This window comes from Mytilus californianus, unplaced genomic scaffold (assembly GCF_021869535.1).
Source record: "Mytilus californianus isolate M0D057914Y unplaced genomic scaffold, xbMytCali1.0.p SCAF_15, whole genome shotgun sequence".
NCBI lineage: Eukaryota > Metazoa > Mollusca > Bivalvia > Mytilida > Mytilidae > Mytilus > Mytilus californianus.
Window position 1 is genome coordinate 21,247,981 of NW_026262637.1, and position 19,515 is coordinate 21,267,495.

Consider the following 19,515-nt stretch of genomic DNA (forward strand, 5'->3'; position numbering starts at 1 on the left):
CACTTGCAAAATTTTCAACAAAGCACCATATGAAAACATAATCTTTAGTGGGACTGTCTGATTCTTATTTTCTGGATTTAGAACAGTCAAAAGATTTACGAATTTATAGCAAATAAATGGCTCGATCAGTATTTATTTGATATATATAATATTATAATTAAGCAGCATACCTTTTGGAATGTTACTCACCATCTTAACCTACTTATCAAAGTAAATTTACATGTAAATGGTAACATTCATCTTATCTAAAGATACACAATCATTAACAAAATTCTCAATTAACATACCCAAAACATGAACAGAAAAGTGGCATGACGCAATTCTACCGTATAGATCCGGTTTAGACTGTGCTGTGACGATATGAATATTTTTACTGCAAGAACACGACACTGCTTTTATAATTTCCTTGGAATACCGAACCTGGTAAACTCCAGAACTGCCAACAACAGTCAGATTCACAGACTTTCGAATATCAATGAAGCTTTCTTCGTGAGTGTGGATGACAAGTTTTTCTTTTGGACAATGTCTAAATGAAGGGCCTGCAAAATTATGTTACAGTTTGAAATACATTCGAAATTTCAATTCTAGGTACTAGTATATAATTTCAAATTCAAAACGCAATACAGTCAACTTTATTTTTTACCCCATCGCTGTTATTGAGTCATATTTTTTTTTGGTATTTATAAAACAAGTAAAGAACAAAAATTATAGTTTGTTTTAATATCATGTTTCAACCCATTTGAACTACAAGTCGGCCTATGTCATATATGATATACGTCCTTTACTTTTCAACGTATTGTACTGATTTTTGCACCAATCTTTTATAAGTTTCTTTGAACGGTAACGACATGTCGATAAGCCATTTACTAGAATTTCTAGTAACTGAGAATATTACACTTATAGTATTTGATATTCTCGAATTCCTGTCATTTAGCTTCTGTTATTTCCCTTTACCAACTTTGGTTGTTTTTATGTTGTAAAGCCAGGTTTCTTAATATGTGTAGTTGGTTATAATCTAGCCAGTACTATCTATTGCATTTCTCTAGTATTTTAGATGAGGAGTTCTGTATTTTTGAATTTACTGACGTTTTATTGGAATAGTTTCGTTAAGAAAGTTTTCTATCTTTACAATTATATTGTAAATGTATTGAATATTATCATTTTTGTCTGTTTTACTAAACATAATACATCTTTATTAATTTATTTTATTTTATTTTAATCTATTTTTTCTTTATCAAGAACAGTTTGTTGCTTTCATTCTTTGAAAATAAAACAACAGAGTGTGGATGTATTTTAAACTTTTATAAAACAAATGGATTCCATATATTATTGTGCTTACCATTGCCTGAAGGAGGATGTGTGTCTGGAATAAAAGTACATGAACATAATATTACAAACAATTATGTATGTCAAAAATAGAAGATTGCCGACTTGCGTACATGACACATGGGAAATGAAAAATATTGGTAAATTATCATATAAATTCTGCTAAGTCATATCCAAGAAAGCCACAGCTATATAAAAAAATTGATAAGGAAAACAGCACACAATTAACCAACGTGTCATATGAAGAAAATTGTTGGTAGGGTATACGTGAGCGACATAAAGACATTAAAAACCAAAAGACGTATGAAATGAAACAACAAACAAACCTGAAAAATAAAGATTTGATTGTACAAAATGACGTGATATTAGATCCGAAAGGGTAGGCATATCCCATATTCCACAAGTTACATAGAAAATAGCTGAGATGAAGAATTCCCTTCAATAAATTAGCAACAACATTGACTGTTAGATTGTATGCAATGTAAAGTTTTATGTACATGTCTTTTGCAGTTTTGGGTTCTTGTTTTGTATGGTTGCTATGTAAATGATTCTTTATGTCCATATGAATACATACCCACGTTTTGTTCTACTTGATGTTAAATGAAATACTGATGTTAAATCATAGTTTGTTAATAGAATAAACAGGAAAAAACAAAGAAATCTTTTCTTTGTTATCAGATTTTTTCCTACACATTATTAAAAGTATTCGATTTCAAAAGACACGAAACAAAGACTCTATAAGAGATAGATAATCTTTTATGGATGTATTGATGTCTTAAGCTATGTACATTATAAAATTCTTAAGCAATGACGTATTTTATGTGTAAAATTAAATAACGAGCTAAGGACCATTAATGATCTCTTTATATAAAGAAAAAGCTTATGAAAACTGTGTTAGATGACACAAAACCCTAAATACTCTGTTTTCTATTATAGACAAGTGTCTTTAAGATAGGTGACTAACTTTAAAGATACTACCAAACATCTTCCATCAACAAAAAAATCATTGAAGTATGAAGATACTTAAAATATGTCCAAAGACACCCACTGACAAGACTCTTGATTTGTGACATTGGAGAAATTAAATCAGTATTTTAAACCCCAGCTTTCTCTATGGTTTGAAAATCTCGATCAATGGAATAAGAAAATTTATTACGCAGAAATAAGCAATTTCCTTCTGGATAAAACAGTCGCCAGAAAACATCAATCTTTCAGTCAATCATTCATTAAAGATTTGCCTTTAAATACTATAATAGATAACTCTTCTAGAATCTGCCCATTACTATAAGCTTGTTATAACTGCACGAATATGTTACAAGGACGTGAAACAAATAACTGTCACTCGGAATTATTTCTAACTGTGTTTTCAAAACTCTCATGCACGCCGAGTTTGTTGTAAAGAACTTATTCATAAAACGATGGTCATTCGTTGTTCATACTAGCAATTTGTCGTAAAATTGCGACAGAAAATAAAAAATCATAAGTTAAAGCAAGAAAAAACCGACGAAAAGACAAACAACAGTCTACAAAACTCTAGAAAGAAAACTAATTAGTGCGCCACATGAAACCCAACCCAAACCGGGGTTGATCTCAGGTGCTCTGGAAATGAAACAAATATTGAAGCGTGATTAAGTTACATATTTGATATTTAAAGTTTTTCAATAGTTTTTGTATCTAGTATATTATAGTTAATTAGAATAACTATTTAAGAAAAAAAAAATTCATATCTCACGTTACAAATTATACAGTTTTGACTGAACTTACCATCACAAACAGGACAACACGCATTGGGGGTCATTTTTGTTTTGTCACATGGCAACGCTGGACATCCCATTGTAACGCAATCCCACTGGTTTGGGGTATCTCTACATAAACAACTCGTGCAGGAATCGTTTTTCCGGAGAAATCCGATTGGATATTGTTTGTCTTTGTAAGTACATTCTGTTAGAGCTGGTGCCATACATTGAAGGGAACCACAACTGTTCTTGCAACATTTCTGTTTATTTTGACATTCTGAATCTGCTTTGCACGGATCAACACATAATCCTTCATCTGTTGGAACTGGACATTTGCCATCTTTTATCCCTGTAATGACATAACCAATTGATTATTGAAACTTTTCGGACTTCCATTTTAATGGAATGTACTTTCAGTCACAAGAACGCTTACACAATATTCAAATATTTATCCTTGAAATATTTCAAATATAATTATCATTATAAAGGTGGTATAGTTATAAATATGTTAGGTATTTTGTGTCCGTGTCGATGTCGCCGTTTTACGATATGTCGGAACACATTTTTATTGTTTTTATTGCAACTGTTTTTCGCTAAAACAAATTACAAGTTTTGAAAATAAATAATATTTAAAAAAAAATTATTATCTTTAGATTTTTTTATGATGATATATTGAATGACAATGTAATTTCGAATGCTTATGATTGTGAACGGATTTATCAATTCATGACACAAAATCACCACGAGGATTAATGCATCCCTAATCATGCTGCAACACCCATATCAATAGCCCGTGTCACGACCCAGAAATATGCAAAACGTTAATGCATTAGATAAACCATTTACAGTAAACATTTCTCAATAAAACAAATGGTTGACTTCAAGATACGTAATAAGAAATGAAATAGCTGTCATTCAAGAGAGAGTTTTTGCGTTTACATTAGTACTTGTATGATTCCCATATCGAGAAATTGAAAAGTGAAACTATACCAAAAAACTCTTCGTAGATACCAGGATTAAAATCTTGTAAGCTAGACGCGCGTATCGTCTACAAAAGACTCATCAGTGACGCTCGAATCAAAACAGTTAAAAAGGCCAAATAAAGTAAGAGATTGAAGAAGCACTGAGGATCCCATAATTCCGAAAAGTTTTGCCGAATACATCTAAGGTAGTCTATTCCTGGGTTAGAAAATCCTTAGTATTTCGAAAAATTCTAAGTTTTGTAAACAGTAGATTGACAATGGTGACCATATTAATGATAATTCATGTCAATACAAATGATGCTTTAAGAATACATACTCTTTTCACAAAACTTTCCCTCAAAGCCAAGTATACAAGTACACAATGATCCGTATGTTCCAACAACACAACTGCCGCCATTTTGACATCCTGGTTCACATACAGCTAAAATCAAAGACACTTAATTGGTATATGGTTATAATTGTCCTATGATTTACAGTAAAAGGAAAAGGAAAATATGGTATAATTCGCATTTTAAACAGCTGCGACATTTGCTTAAAATTGCAGAAAACTATTGAAACATACCTATTATTTATAAATGCATACGTTTTTGTATTTAACGATTTAAGGAATTTTTAATCTATGAATTAAGATACATATATATTCGTCAGTCAGAGAAAATAATTTTGCTTTCATTTATATTATTTCTTGTTTGTTACTGGCTTTTTTTTTTAATCTGTTCTTGAAACCAAGAGTTATAATATGCCCTACGTGTTTCACACTGTTTCCCAGTAAACCTTCCTTCAGAACAAACACACACAGCTTTCCCATCTCTTCCTGTACAAACTCCATTATTTAAACACTGAGGTGTGCATACAGCTGAAAAGGGATAAATTATGTAATTCAGAAACTGTCGAGATGAATAAGGGTACAGACATACTTTTATAAATTGATTTTCAGTAGTATTTGTTGAGACATTATGCGCCATAACCTTCAAGTTATTTGCTTTGCTTAGTGATTAGTGACTCTTATACTAGTAATCGTGAGAGATGAATAGAATGGCCGAAGTCAAAAGTGAAATACGTTTGAGCCGGACATCACAAAAAGATTCATAAATTCGTTGTGTGGTAATCATAAATAAATATATACCGAAAGAGTATTGTGAATAATATACAGTACGCAACTGAATGTCTTCATCTTTTTATGCAAGCATTTAGATTTACTGAACCTGAATTCAGAAGTTTTTTTACGAAAAACTTTTTCAAAACTGACTATAGATACATACGCGTTTCACAGTGTTTCCCGACAAATCCATCAGGACATGAGCAATGGCCGTCATCGGATGACCCACCATTTTCACAAACAATATCGTCATCATCGTCATCGTCATCATCATCGTCATCTTCTGAAATAAATAAATACAATTTCAATTGATGCATTAACGAATAAAATGTATGCAAGACACGTTACTATTTATTCCTTGTATTCATTATACGTATTGAGCATTTTTCTATTTTCAAGTCATTAATTCCCGTCCGTCGTCCGTTTGTATCTTTTACGTTTCATTTTACTATCTATCAAAATGAAATAAGAAAATACTATATTATACTATAAAAATTATAGCAAGTCAATTTCTTCATTTTTCTAACCTGAAACAGAAAGACCAAAATATTTTAGTTTTGGCCATTCAATTTAAGAGAACACAATGAAATGTCATTTTCATTTAGTCCTTCTTCAAAGTTGACAAGGGTTTGGTCTTGTAGTTGTAGAGGACACGAAAATTGATAAATCGGATTCAAGGAAGTCTTCAGGTTGTCATATTTTTATCCTGATAGAAATGAAGAGATTGTTTTTTTTTCAAAAACGACAAATTGACAAATTACACCAACTGATGGTAATTTCTTCGACCGTCCTTATGGGGTAGCTGAACTAAAAACCAAGGATTAACTTACCGATGGAACATTGGCCATCTTCATCACGTGTCCAGCCATCACAACACTTTTCTATACAAAATAGAAGAGTGACATCTACAGTTTTATAGTTTCTGCAGCCTTGCTCAAACCTATAACGAAATAATTTTAAATATTTTAAGACAGTACTGTTTTCAATTATTGAGATTTTAAATGGTTTGAAAGCATCAATTAAGTGTTATCTCATCACACAGCAAAGTTAATTATTTGACCTTGACTTCTGTTTCATTTGGCTTTTGTTTTCTTTCGATCAGTTTTGACTTTAATACTAATGAATCAATACATTTTTACTTAAGTTTTATTACTCCTACTGTTACAATTTGAGAATTGTAGGAAATTATATAAGAAAAAGGTAAGACGCTGAAATTGTCGAAGCTTGCTTTTTTATGTTGTTTTTTTTCAGTTTTAATTGTTTCGTCTAACAATTTCAATCAGTTTATTCAAAGCTGAATTATTTAAAGTAAACGTTTGATATATATATGGTATTTTTATTAATTATTTGGTTTAATATGCAAGAAAAATGTTTTCATTATCAGATCTTTCCTTTATCAAAGCTAAAACACAATATAGTAAGATGTAAGCAAACCAAATCTTAAATTCTGCAATTTGCTATAGAAGCCAGTGCCGGAGCTCCGCTGGACAGACTCCCAAATGACCTAAACATACATAAACTGTAAGGTTCCGTTCCTACACTGTGATAAAAAAAAAACCCAAAAACATTGATTTCAGTTTATAAAGTACGAGGGTTTCGTTTCCGTATTTGTCATTGTCATAAATTTATTCATATAATTAATGATATGTAAATGGTTATTCTTACTTCCATGTTTTGAAATCTAAATGATGACATATCTGAGAATAGTCCGCTGCTGTCTCCTGACATTTTCCACAAAATTCCAGCGTTGCTTGATATGTTTTCTTCTCCAAATAACGGCAAACGTGGTGTTCATCATCTCGTGAGGGACAGCGTCTGTGGTACCTACAGAAGACAGATCAAATTGCTTGTTTTAAGATGTAAATTAATTATACCATGAAGTTATTCATATAAATATATGATAAATATATGTTCTTCTTCTGGTTAAATTGCTTTTATTGTGTGTTCGGATTTTTTTCTTCAGATTCTCATTTAAAATTAGCATAGAATGTTTAGGCTGCATATTTTGGTCGTCATCGATCTAACACTATTAACTGTTACCATGTGCTTCTAATTGAACATGTTCGTTCTTCATTTGAACTATAGACTTGAAATAAAAGAACAACGCTTTTTCGAAGTGATGTATGATTTAAACAATGAAAAGATACAACTGTAATGAGAATCGACAAAAAAAAATAGAAACTGATATATAAAAGATGCATTTTGATGTTAGACATCGATTTAATTGATTGTTGTTTGCTTGTAACGTCTAGTTGCCAATATCGTATGCATGTTCGGGACGAGAACAAATCAAAACCATTTTAATATGTAGGCTCTGCAAAGGATCGTGATAAAGGACATGGTACATAGACTGGAAAAGAGAGAATGATGGACATGGACAGAATTTGTGACTTGAAGAGTGGTTGCAATTGTTCTTAAACTGCAACCTTTAGTGGAGCACAACATCTACCCGAGGTATCGAATTTAACGTTCTCATTCCTACTGGATGGTGCTGTGTATTTATACATCCCTTACGGTGAGTTGCAAATAGATGCCCTCGTTAGCATGGGTTTTACTGCCGGAGAGGAGAAGTCCATATACCCATATTTCTATACTCAAGCCAACCCTCGTGTGTATTATACATCGATAGATCTTATTTTCAATGGAATACGAATATAAAATAGAACTAGAGTATCCCAGAGCCTTCATAATGAGGAAAGGGGGCGATATTGTGGCAAGGGAAAGGGAAGGATATACTAGAATACTGCATGTAATGGTATATTTCTATATAAAGATTGAAAGATGGCAATGAGAAATTAAAAATAATAATCTTTATTCGTGAAGGTGTGTTCTCAACCTACTCTTAATCACTCTCGCTCGCTACCGACACTTGTTCACTCTTTAACTAGAGCTAGTTGGCATGGCATGTAGACTATCTAACACAGAGGTGTCCTCGTCATTGCCATGAATTCAAACGTTATTCCTATACCCTTGGAAATAAACCACTGCTACAATGTAGGTGCGAAACTAGACAAGTAGTTTATGTGTTTTCCCAAGTCCTCTTTGCCATCAAATCATGTTAGATCGATCACTGCACAGCTTGTTTATACGTGAACACTTCACTTTCAGTTTAATAAATGTCAGCTTTCTTGGAAAAAACCGATATCTCCTAAGTAGAGTCATAAATTACTATAAGTCGACGTTGAAGAGTATTAAGAACCCATAAACTATACATTAGTTCTGTTTCGTTTCTTAAGTTTTGAACTTCCCTCATAAAAAATGGAAGGCAGGTTTTTATTTCTATTGATGACCAAACCAATAAAAAAACAAAGATAATAACTTTATAGTCTAGTTCTCTAGTTTATTTGTGTTTCCCTTCGTGTGTACTCTAAAACTTTCATTTGGATATCAAACAGGCAGAAAACAACATTTATACAGATGGCAAAGACAACGAAATTTCAAGTAGGTTGCTTATGCGTTAAGACGTGTGTTCCACTGTCAGTAGTTTAATGTTTCAGTAAAAGATTTTTTTTATTTAAACAACGAGAGTTTTTCCTCCTCTAAATGTCAAAAGAATGAAATAGTATATGTATAATTAGCATCTGCTAAGCACAACATTAATCTATACTTTTTTTATTTGAAGAGAAATATATACGCCCACGGCTAGTCATATAAGATATTTTCGACCTTGAGATCATTTTAAGACAAAGCTAGTGGTTTCCTTTAACACAAGTTAATAGTACTGTAATATATATATATTGTTCAAACGGAGGGAAAAAAGGCTCTTTTCCTATACTCATTCATCACTCCTAACATCAACTCCTAAAGATTGTACACTGACAACGCTAAAAGGAGAAACCTTTTTCCAAGACATTCTTCATTTTATACCCACGACACAAATTAGCCGTGGCATATAGTGTTTGCTATGCTGTCATATTCAAATTAAACAGTTAGCCTGACTTTTTTCCCGTTATGACAGCAGATATTGATTAGAGTTTTTTTGTATATTAGTGTTTAAGGATGGCTTACAGATAGAGTTTGCGTTTCGTGCCAATTGATTGCGAAATTGCGGCCATTAGACTTAGAAAATTTCATGGAAATTGTATTTATCCGGACTTATATTTGTAAAATCCTGTAGATCTGAAGCTGATTTTTGGTACATTAGAGTATAATTTGATAATATAAAATAAAGAGATTTGTTGCTTTTTTGTTTGTTTGTTGTTTTTTTTAATTTTCTTAAAATTATTTTCATTCGAATTATTTACAAGATACAGTATCGTTTTGCAATATTCCTATCCTGACACTCTTTTTATAGGTACATTCTTAATCAAAGAATTTTCATTTTATATAAAGGAAGACAATTATTGCTATATATTCATTTATCCTGCAATCAGCTAACTATTGTACAAATAAAAGGTAAATTTTTGCTTTATTTTTACTTGTACAAATAAAGTCTCCTGTTACCCCCGCTTCCATGTTGAGCAAGCGGTAATGTGGATATTTCTTTTTGCGTTCCAGTTCATTTTGGGTCCGCGTTTAAACTATGTCGATTTCTTTGAAAAACTAGAGACAATGATTTAGATTTTAACAACTAAAGTTTCAAGTGTTGGGTGTAAATTTCAGGATAAAAACAATATATGTACGTTGTTGGAAAATATAAAATTTATTTGTACTCGCTACGAAACAGGAGAAAAGCTCGGCGAGCCTCGCTTTTCGTCCTGTTTCTAAAGCTCATACAAATAAATTTTATATTTTCCGACAATGTACATATATTGTACTTAGCCGGAAGAGTATTTCAATACCAATTTGAGTCCGATTAAATGTATGCCATAGCCTAATTCTCATAAATTTTATTTTTATAAACCTGTACGTATTAGTGTAAGACGTGCTAAATCAGACGAAATAATTAAATAATGTACGTCATAAAAAGTATATCAACCGGTCAAAAAGAATATTAAGGCCTCATTAGTGAAAATCTTTTTGTCGAATACAGCATGAGGTTAATATATATGTGCGTCATTTTGGTAACGAAAATTCTGTCCGTTGACCCATTGATTAATTAATTGTTGGTTGTTAAACGTCCTGTGGCAAATATTTCATACATGTTCAGGACGAGGATAAAATTAAAAATACATACAATAGGTATGTCCCGAAATAGAGGTCTTCGGGATGACTTGGTAGAGTCAAAGGTAGATTGGTCTTCAATATATCAATAACTGATAAATTGTAAACAAACATAGATTTTTTTTTCTTATATGAATGACAGAAATACTTTTTTCTGAACCATGACGTTCTATTTGCAATAACTTCGAAAATTGTTATGCAGTAGCTTATTCAATATGTTTGGAAAAAGCGGCATATTTATATAAATTTGACATTTCTCATCGTGAAAGATCAGGTGACGTTTTTTGGTGATCGTGAAAATGATAGTGAAAGATCAGGTGACGCTTTTTGGTGATCGTGAAAATGATAGCGAAAGATCAGGTGACGCTTTTTGGTGATCGTGAAAATGATAGTGAAAGATCAGGCGACGCTTTTTGGTGATCGTGAAAGATCAGATACTACTTATTTGTTTTTGCAAACATCATTGAAAGTGTTTCAAGTATTTTGTAGTTGCACGGTAATATTTCATTATAATTGGTATTACTGAAAACTGGACTTTTATATCTTATTCCTCTTTACATTTTTTGGGGAGTAGGGCTACGACAGTTAAATGCCATAATTTGTTCTTTATTTCATTCGTGAAGTCTTACATACAACCCCATAAAAGACCAAATCAAGTTGGAAAACTATGTCACTCCCTAACGAACTTATTCTATTGTGATCAAACCAATGTGGCTATCTAGTTACATTAACTATTTAATTCTGGTTATTTATTTAAGATTGCTATAATTTAAAACGGATTTATTTTAACGCAAAATATTTTAACGCAAAATAAGAAATGCAATACCCAAATGTATGTTTTAAGACATGAAAAGGACTCAATCTATATTGTATACATTTATTGTTAGTTTAACGAGCAATAATTTCATTCGTTAACCTTTATCAAATGTGCAAGTGATATAACACAAAACAAAATGCAAAAAACAAACAACAAAAATAAATGGGAAATGTGTCCATGGGACACAGATGATGCCCCCGCTTGCATATAACGTTATAAAGGGACATTACTAAAGAACGGTAAAAGTGACGCTACCCAAATTTGTATTTGATCTGAGTTTTGTGGTAATAAGCATTGTGTATAAGTTTCATAACATTTGGTTGAGGCAAACTTAAGTTAGCATGGTTAGAGAACGTAAACGAAAAATTCAGAAATTTTCCATTTCTAAAGGGGCATAACTCTAGAACAGTAAAAGTGACGCCACCAAAATTCAAATTTGATCTTTGTGTTTTAGTAATAAGCATTGTGTATAAGTTACTTAACATTTGGTTGAGGCAAACTAAAGTTAGAGAACAGAAAAGAAAAATTCAGCATGTTTTCCATTTCTGAAGGGGCATAACTCTAGAACGTTAAAAGTGACGCTACCAAAATTCAAACTTGATCTGTGTTTTTTGGTAATAAGCATTGCGTATAAGTTATATAACATTTGGTTGAGGCAAATTAAAGTTAGAGAACAGAAAAGAAAAAATCAGCATGTTTTCCATTTCTGAAGGGACATAACTCTAGAACGTTAAAAGTGACGCCATCAAAATTCAATCTTGATCCGTGTTTTGTGGTAATAAGCATTGTGTATAAGTTTCATATCATTTGGTTGATGCAAACTAAAGTCAGAGAACGGAAATCAATTTTGGGACGTACGGACGTACAGAAGGACAAGGGTAAAACTTAATGCCCCTCCGCTACGACGGGGGCATAAACATACTGCTTGCAATTCTACAATTTTTAGGTTCTCGGGTTGAATGATAACAGACAAAGCGTTCTTGTATGTATAAATAAGAAGATGTGGTATGAGACAACTATCCATCCAAGTCACAATGTGTAAAAAGTAAACAATTATAGGTCAAAGTACGGCCTTCAACACGGAGCCTTAGCTCACACCGAACAGCAAGCTATAAAGGGCCCAAAAAAGACTAGTGCAAAACAATCCAAATAGGAAAACCAACGGTCTAATCTATATAAAACGAGAAACGAGAAACACTTATTATCGGAACCACACCAACAAACAACAATATAAACATAACGTGATGTGGTATAATAACCAACAACTATCAGTAAAGATCTACAAACAAAAAGTACAAAATGTAAATATTTACAGGTCACCATACGGCCTTTAAAATTAATAATGCATGCTGTTTACAAATCTAAAAGGCCTTCGTATGACAAATTCTGACAAAAACAACGATACTGGAAAATTTGTATGAAAACAATCATACATAACAAATAAGAATTGAAATGATATATATGATTGTATTGTTAAACTTCATTATGACTTTACTAATGAACAAATCGTATTGATATGGTAGATTGCACACAATTAAGTAGTTTCACACAATAGGTTGTTAACCTTTTCAGAGCTTGTAATTTTACCTCTATTGAGTCTATATTCAACAAACAAACTATTGCACTAAAAGCAGTAACATATAGTTTCGTTAAAACAAAATATAAATATAAATTAAGGAGATGTGGTATGATTAACAGGGAGACAATATCCACCAGAGGACAATGGACGAGCATGTTATCAACTTCAGGTCATCTTATAACCCGAATAATTCAGTCGTTATATTTTACTGATCTACGATTACTACATTAACAAGTAGGAAAAATCGATTACGGGTAGGAACTGAATTGTTCGGGTTAGTCCCCTTACGGCTATCAACAAAAAAGCAAAATTCCTTCCTTATAGTATAACCTATAAAAGACCCCGACATGCCAAAATGTGAAACAATACAAAAGAGAAAACAGACGGCCATGGGTTATGTTTAAACCAATAAACGGAAAATATGGACAGCAAACAATGACAATCACTGGATTTCGGGGTTCTGATTAAAAAATCGGCGTAGTTACTCTCCTCTCCCTTTACCTGGTATGTAGTATAACAGCATAACATAAGAACACCATCAGTTTGAAAGAGCTTGACAAATCAGACAACTACTAAGCACAAACAAAGATAACTTACAAAAGACAACTGACACAAAGTACCGATTTAAGAGTACTCGCAGTTATTCAAAGCTAGTTCAAGCCACCCAATTTAAACTAATAAAGCAACAACTTTTTCAGAATAAATTTCTATCAGCACATATCTCCAACAGATTAAATATAATGACGTCAGAAGGTCTCAATAAAAGCATTGTCAAAATGTGCAATGCCAAAATATAAGCATCGACAGGATGTCAGACCGTAACTGTTAATAAATGGATAGTTATAAATATTGTTATAGGACAGTGCTAGTGATTCTTATATTATAAGTATATTGTAGTAACCCTTTTAATTTTATAGTATGGAAATATTTTAACGAAAAAAGTAAAACTATGATATTGTTTACTAATCTAAACAAATTTTGATACTAGTTACTACATTCATTGTTCAATGAACTCTTATTCACTAGTTTAAGATATCGGAGTAACGATAATGAACGATGCAACCACTGTCCGGAACGATGTCTACAATAATTATCATTATGCGCGAGATGGATGGAAAATGGAAAAAGTCGAAGAGACCTTATTTATATAGCCTAGTATCACTAGAAAGGCCTACTACAGAAAATATATACATAAACATCCGTATTAAAGGGTTTACATTTCGTAATCAACACTTATGTTTGAAAAGAAACTTTTTTTAAAGGTAGTTAAAAATAATTCGTATGCACTTCGTCCATTATTTATTTCATTTTATTTATTTTGGTTTCAAGCAAATCCACATATGTCAGGAATTAAAATGAAAACCCTTAAAGTTTGAATTCCATTTTGATATAATGATTACTTGTTAGACTGTTATATTACATGTAGATAAATATGAGAAACATAAATTATATAAACATAAGAAGATGTGGTATGATTGACAGTAACAACTCTCAACTAGAGACCAAATGATATAGCAGTTCACAACTATATAGGTAACCGTATAGCCTTCAACAATACCCCGAGCAAAACCCATACCACACAGTAAGCTAAAAAAAAGGCCCCGAAATGACAAATGTAAAACAATTCAAAAGAGAAAAACTCGCGGCCTGATGTATGTACAAAACAATAAACGAAAAAACAAATAAGATATACAGCAACAAACGAAAACCCCGAATTACAACTTGCTCCTGACTTGGGACGGGCACATACAGAATGTGGCCGAGTTAAACATGTTTGCCGATGCCAAACCACCCCCTAATCTGGGACAGTGGTGTAACAGTACCACATAAGAAAAAACTATAAAAGTCCGTTGAAAAGGGCTTAACCCATGTTTCATTCAAAAGTTAGAAAACTATTTATTTTCTATTTATATCGAAACATGGGACATGGGAAGGCTTTGAACGAGGAGCCATAGCAAGTCCTGAACGCATATCTTTCTTAAATTTACATTTTGTTATAAATATTTACGATTGAGATACTAAGATATGCATACACATATTTTACAGTAAACTAATAGGAGCGTACTTCCTGGATAATCTTAATCATACAGAAGTTACGTGATTTATGATTTTATTTTACAATGTACCAGGAAGAACAAAATCAGAGTGTTTCGCGGAACGATACGTGTACAGAAAAAATGGCCAAAATAGATAATGAATAAAGAAAAATGAGCAAAAATATAAAGAATAGAGAATGGGGTTCAAAAGTATAGAGAATAACAGTGGAAAATAAAAGAATTGAGTAATATAATACTGATTACAGAAATGTACGATGTACAGAATAAAAGAGTTACAGAAAATTGTAATAGTAAAATCATTTGCACGAATATTTCACAGGATAAGCTTTATTTTTAAAGATAAAGAAAAGTTTCCTTCAAATTAAAGAAATCAAGGACCGCCATCCATACTTCACCGAAAGCATAGAGACTTAACGACTGAAATCAGTTTAATATTCTGTAATATAAGAAATTTGAATATAAATGTAGACTAACTACTATGATGAATTATATTTATTATATGCGAACAGATTAAATATTAAGAAAAAAACCTTGTTTTCTTAATATATAAAATAAATTGATTCACTTTAGTGTTCAAATTACCTGCCGCTACCTTAACTTGCAAACGCGCCATAGTGCATTAAATTGATCATTCATTAGAAATATTATTTCATAGTCTTACCTTTTACTTTCCGCTAGCACCAACAAAGTTGACACGATCGCAATAATCATTATAAATAATTTCGCCATTTTCTTCAGGAATATGTTCTTTCTGTATTTATCTGTTTTATAAGGTTTTCTATTTATATGTACATGTCACCTGGTAAAACACATGATTTTATATGGTTGTGGCGCTTCACAGCAGTTGAAGGGTAATGACGTTTTTAAAACCGTTACAAATTTCATTACCCAGTATTTATAAATATGTGTATTTTAAAACACTGCGGATAGATTTATTGACACACATTTTCACTCAAAAGTCTGTATGATATACAATTACATTATGAATAAAAGGAGAAACGGGGATAACTCTGCATATTTCTCTTTTTCGTTTCTTGTATGTATCTTTTACTTCCTAACAGTTCTATGTTCTGCCTCTCATTGTCCTTTCAACCACCAAACTTAAATCAGTCTCCAATTATATAACCAATATTATTTTTGCCTTTATTTGTAATTTGGTATTTTTTATATGCTTTTTATTATGATTTTTACATTATTTAATTTGTTACATTACAATATGTGTATGAATACTTTTAAATGAGTACATACTCTCAAGGCATAGCCCAGTTGGAAAATATTAATAAAAAAAATCAAGTATGATGTTGAGGAACTTCCTTCATTAAAATTGCATACTCTTATTACCTATACACTCAAGACACATATTATAACACCTCAGATCATTATGAAATGTATAAGCCGATGATCGTCTATGGATTTCAATCTCTATTAACCGTTGAAAGAGATAGTCATTTGCTTATCTAAGTAATATGACACGGGTGCTTCTTGATGAGATCCCGAAAGTTATTTGTGCATGTTTGCCTTTCTTAACTTCACATATTTCGTAATCAATCGACAAATTTGCGAGAAATCCTATGCTTCTCAGAGGCAAATTGGTCGGAAATCGTATGCTCCTTTATCATGTTTTATGAAAAATCCTGAAAAGATGAAAACTTTTTTCGGATTCTCACACCAGATCGCACGACGGGAAGTTTATTGCCGCCGTCATGTTGAAGTTCTTTCTATGAAAGTGCTACCTCAGAAATGTCCCAAATGAACATTTCTAACATCTTTGCTACCTTCGAGGCATATTAATTGGCATGGATTAGACATTCGATAAACGAAGTATTAATTGGCACGGTATATCATTCGATTATCGATCATATTAGTTACGCAGTGAGCTAGTGACCAAATACGATATATGGGATCAGTAAATTTCATTTGGGGTGAGAGCGAAGCTCCAACCCATATGGAATTTACTGACCCCATTTATATTAGATCACTAGCACACTGTGTAACGAATTATTTTACTTACTATCTTGACATGTGGCATTTAGACTAGTGACCAAGTGATCAAGACTTCAATATTAAGAACCTACTTCTATTGGTCTATACAAAAACAAATGCCAACAAAAACAACTTGTTAGCTTTTAATATGTTTTCTGTATTTATTTTCAATCGTTCATCATCAATTTCTTCATCTGTTGTCCAGGCGAAACGTTTCAGAATTTTCATGAACGCGTGTTGTTTTTTTTTTAAAAAGGGACGTAACACAATTACTAACCATGTATTAAAATAAAAGACGCCCACTAACTCCGTATTTTAAAATATACAGGGTCTCGACGCGGTCCCTTTTAACCAATCATATTCCTAGAAATATATAGGAACTAACCAATTAGACATTGCAGATTACAATTGATTTTGTTATCAAAATGTGAAGGAAAAATCAACGAAAGATGGGTTTGATGAAACTATAATGTTCAAAGATTTTTTTTTAACCCAAATATTTTGAAGCTAAAGCGTGATTCTACTGTCCCTTCAACAGATAGGAATACCATGTGAAATTAGTTAAAGGTAGATAGATAGTCCCCAAGTGAGTTAACATAACCTTTAATAAAGCAATAAATGTGAAGTTCCAGCAGTACAATAATTTTGAAGTAGTATAATAGATAACAATTTGGAAAACATTTGGATTGTGTTATATAAAGTATTTTAAAATATGACATCATATATATCAGCCTTGTATTTGTATAAGCAATGCAAACATCACAAATATTTTATTTAGTGTATTTGTATCTAGACTTTGTAGATTTAAACTTTAAACCTTGTAACATGTGTCAAGTCCTGTCGAAATTAGTTCAAGAAACTTTGATTGGTATCATACGATAATTCGATAATATCTACAAAAAAAACTTAAAATGTCTTGGAATCTAAACACATTATGTAGAATAGCGAATTTTATTTATGCACCTTTCGCCAGTAGAAAAATAACGCTTTTATAAATCGTCACGAATTGGTCAAAACTGATTCTATTCTGACATGAATCGCGAAAATAAATCAAAGCGATGTGGGCTTGACAGTTCGAAACGAGAAAATGCATCCCCGAAAATAAGTTTGTTGTTTTGTTGTCCGTTGTTCTTTCCCCGGGTCTTTTCGGGTCGATGATCATTACTTTATATTTAACTGTAATTTATGCCAAGTCCTAAACAATTTGAGGTCAATGTTACAACATATCCAAAATTTTGTTCTCATTTGTCTCTTTAATATCCATCATATGAATTAACAATATTATGATTACTTGTATCTTTTCCAACATTTAACTTCTATAACATATTACTTTCATTACCAACACCATAAGTTATGTATTCCTTTTTGTTTCAGAGAAGACATCGCAATTCTTCCATTTGTCAATTTAAATAAAACCCCATTAACAGTCAAAATTATTGCACGGACACTTTTTAAAGGTTAAACAATTATAGAATTCTTATTCCATTTTATTTCACATTATTTCCTTTATATTTCTATTGTAAAAACAGAAAATAGAAGATTTTGCATGTGCAAGTAATTATTTCAACTTATAGATAGAAACGCTATTTTGATAATGACACAAAGTTTCTAGCAAATAAAGGGAATATTTGCGATTTACACAGATTATGAAAAATACATATCAATGGTATTAAATTTGTTCTTTGTGCTTATATAAATGACAATAACTGAACGTATTTCTGCATTGTCCAACGAAGAGACATTTCAAAACTCTACGGAACTTAAGTACTTTGTAAACCAGTTAATCTTAGTAAAAAAAAATCTTTGAATTTGACATCATAAAGATACTTGATCTTTTTATAGACAACATATGTGTTATGTTTGGAGGGCATGTTTTTCAACAGACAATCGGCACTTCTATGGGAGTCAACTGAGCTTTTCTTCCTGCCTATTTGTTTCGTTATCAACAACAGACTACATACAGGGCTTGTCAAGAAGAATTTAAAGGGCTAGCATTACCCTTTATCTTCATGTTCAGCTATCAAATTTTGGGGACTATGTTGTACGCGCATGTATCCCTTCGAACTTGAAGTAAAGGATATATACCACAACTAGTTAACTCTGCCGTATGTCGGGAAATTGACAATAAGGGTCGGTTGAGAACTAAACTTTACTACAAAAGAGATGATTTCAGCTTTCCTATTGGGAACTTTCAATTTATATGTAGCAATAGCACAGCAGCGCCTCCATATATAGTATATATCTCCCAGTTAATGTTATAGTCCAGAGCTTGCGTTTCCTATCACGATTTTCTTGACAAAGGTTTTCTGCTAACAAGAAAGCTTTTAGAATAAGGGTTTCTAGTGGTAAATATGAAGTCATCCTTTCCAAAGTTTTACGGACGCATCATGATTCGGTGGGCCGTTATCGGAATATCTGTGTCTCAGATGACCAAGGATTTGGTCAAATTGCAGCGGAATGAGACTTATCCCCGATTTTTTACTTGCCATGTGCAACTCGACGGGTGCCGCTTGTGGAGCAGAATCTGCTTTCCTTTTCGAAGCACCTGAGATCGGCACGATTATTTTTGGGTTTTCTTTGCTCAGTCCTTATTTTTTTGTGGACTTTTATATAGATTGTTGCGTCGTTTTTCTTTTTTGCCATGGAAATAACGGTTTCTTTTCGACTGATTGTTTTATTGTCCCTTTTATATGTTCTGTTCCCTTTTCAAGATCAATTCAGTAAGTATATAAGAGAAATGGATAATACATGTCAAATATACTTTTATTACTGTATGCTTAACATTTATGGTTTTTAGTTGTTATCGCATTATTATGCATGTTGAAATTCTTC

At 32.0% G+C, this 19,515-nt stretch overlaps 1 protein-coding gene across 19 annotated transcripts in view; it reads right to left on the reverse strand.

Annotated features, from left to right (window-relative positions):
* The window catches only part of LOC127725641 (kielin/chordin-like protein), a 77,674-nt gene that overhangs the window by 3,124 nt on the left and 55,035 nt on the right, over nucleotides 1-19,515 (reverse strand). The gene's annotated exons all lie outside the window — the stretch shown is intronic.